Source organism: Oryza glaberrima, chromosome 9 (genome assembly GCF_000147395.1).
Source record: "Oryza glaberrima chromosome 9, OglaRS2, whole genome shotgun sequence".
In the NCBI taxonomy this organism is placed as follows: domain Eukaryota; kingdom Viridiplantae; phylum Streptophyta; class Magnoliopsida; order Poales; family Poaceae; genus Oryza; species Oryza glaberrima.
The window spans coordinates 7445026-7447243 of record NC_068334.1 but is presented as its reverse complement, the minus strand read 5'-3'; the positions used below and the strand labels follow the sequence as shown (position 1 = coordinate 7447243).

The window sequence follows — 2218 nt, the reverse complement described above, 5'->3', positions numbered from 1 at the left end:
CTATGCTGCAATTAATAGCTACGTGCAGTATTGGATTCGGTTTCATAACCAGGGGATCGGACTTGACAAATACCTGTCACTCTAAAGAGACATGATTCTCTTGCATCTACGAATAAGAACAAAGTGATTAAGACGAACCACTGAAGCAAATCACACATGCAAATGCAATATGTCCCATTTAGAGCATATTGTGTGCATATATATGACCAGGCAGAATTATCTATTGATAAGATCGAGCATCACCACGATATACAGACATGCACGTTGCTGTAGCTAAACAAGCTTCATACTCCCTCCGTTTCGTTTTGTTTGTCGCTGTAGCTCATTTCAAAAAGAGTCAAAATGTTTGACGTCGTAGTACACCGGCCGATACCGTTTCCATCTTTACCCCTCAGTCGGCGGCGCGGAGAAGCAGGAGGAGCTCCTCCGCCGGCGGTCCTCCTGCCCCTGCCACGGCGAGGCCCTCCACGCATGGCGCTCAAGTCCGGCGCCGCCTCCCACGCGCATAGTCCCCTTCCGCCGACGAAGCGCCGCCGCGGCACCATGGCCGGAGGAGGAGCCATGCTGGCGGCGGCGGCGTGGGAGATCGCCGTCGTCTTCCGTCCTCCGGCCGCTCCTCGCCTTCGCCTTCGTCCTCTCCATCATCGCCCTCAGTACGGCTGCCCTCTCCTCCTCTCGATTCGGCTTTGGCTCGAGGGCTTTTCCCTGATTCTTTCGTTCGCTGCTCGCGGCGGCGGCTGGTTCGCAGGCTGATACATAGCGTGGAGGACGGTGCTGGTGCACGTCTCGTTGGTGCAGGAGATCGCCGGGCTTCGAAAAGCTCCATTGCCACAAGTCTCCTCCTTTCTTTTTTCTTTCTTCAGCTGGATGTCCAGAATTTACCTGATTATTTCATCCGGTTAAGATAGCTGTGCACTTGATTGCAGATTAAGCTACTGAACGGCCTGCAGATTGTCTGATTTGGTTAGCCGTATGTTGATTGTTGATGTTCGTTTTTTAGAGAATGCACATTGCATTTGCTTGGCTATTTGATGTTCATCGAAGGGGAAATTTTTCTGTTTCTGGGAAATTCTGGTCGTGTTCACTGGGGACTGATTGTTGTGTATTTGATCAGATGATTAGTGCTTAGTACTGTCAGTGATGTAATATGCGTGGGAATTTTGGATGTTATAATGAGAAATTGGAAACAAAAATTGGAACTTGAGATACAGATTCAGAGTAGACAGAAATGGGATACTGTTTTGCTGTAAACAGAGTAAACAGAAATGGAGTACTTTATTTTGGATAATGCACTAGTGATCTTTATTGGTTCAATATTATGATTTCGTAATGACATGATTTGCCTATTATCCTGCTCAAGTGCTTTAATTGAATATGACCCTGTTTCATCTAGAAAAAGAATATGGTTCATCCTAAAGGTAATATGGCTTCTGTTATTCATCTATTGTGCATGCATTTGGTCATAACACCTGGTTTTCTTCATTGCTACAGGAAACTTTTTGACATTTACAATTGCCAAGTTGATTTTGATACAAGTTTGAATCTGTAGTCTGCTACTTGAAAGTAACAATGCCTGGTGCTGGTGCTGCTTGCAAAAAGACTAACCTGATTTCTCCTAGGCGATCTCCTAGGCTCAAGAATATCCATGTTACTGAAACGAACCGAACAATGGACAAACCAACATCTCTAAATGATGTAAAATTGCAAGATACTCCCACTTGAGAGTAAAGTGGCTGCTGCCATCCCAGCTGCTGTTTATAAAACCTGTCCAGAAGACATCCAGGAGAAGTATGTATGCTTCAGAGATGCACACCAAGCTTGTAAAGTGGCTGCTGCCATCCCAGCTGATGTTTCTTGTAAATTGAGATAGCTAGTCTGTAAACAGAGTATTCAAACACAGAGCTTGTAAAGTGGCTGCTGCCATCCCAGTTGATGTTTCTTGTAAATTGAGATAGCTAGTCTGTAATTATATCAAAGGACCATTGACAGTTCACACCATTGATCTTAGATAAGCTTAGCTAATGTGTTCATGTGAAATAAAAATACTAATAAAAAATCAGACATATTCAGGTCCATATATCCTCCTGCTTTCTCAAAAATCAAAGGATATGTTCTGCACAGAATGACTGCACACATGGACTACTTTCTAGAAAAAGAGAGAAAAAAAGAAAGCCTCCAATTCATTCTGTTCAGATCAACAACAGCACCAACAATTTCA

The 2218-nt window shown here is 44.2% G+C and overlaps 1 long non-coding RNA gene across 1 annotated transcript; it reads left to right on the top strand.

The window, feature by feature from the left end:
• The first annotated feature begins 292 nt into the window (after positions 1-292).
• LOC127785181 (uncharacterized) lies at positions 293-1204 on the top strand. Its single transcript, XR_008019669.1, has 2 exons — positions 293-653; positions 749-1204. It is a non-coding gene; the product is annotated as an uncharacterized LOC127785181 (long non-coding RNA).
• The last annotated feature ends 1014 nt before the right edge of the window (positions 1205-2218 follow it).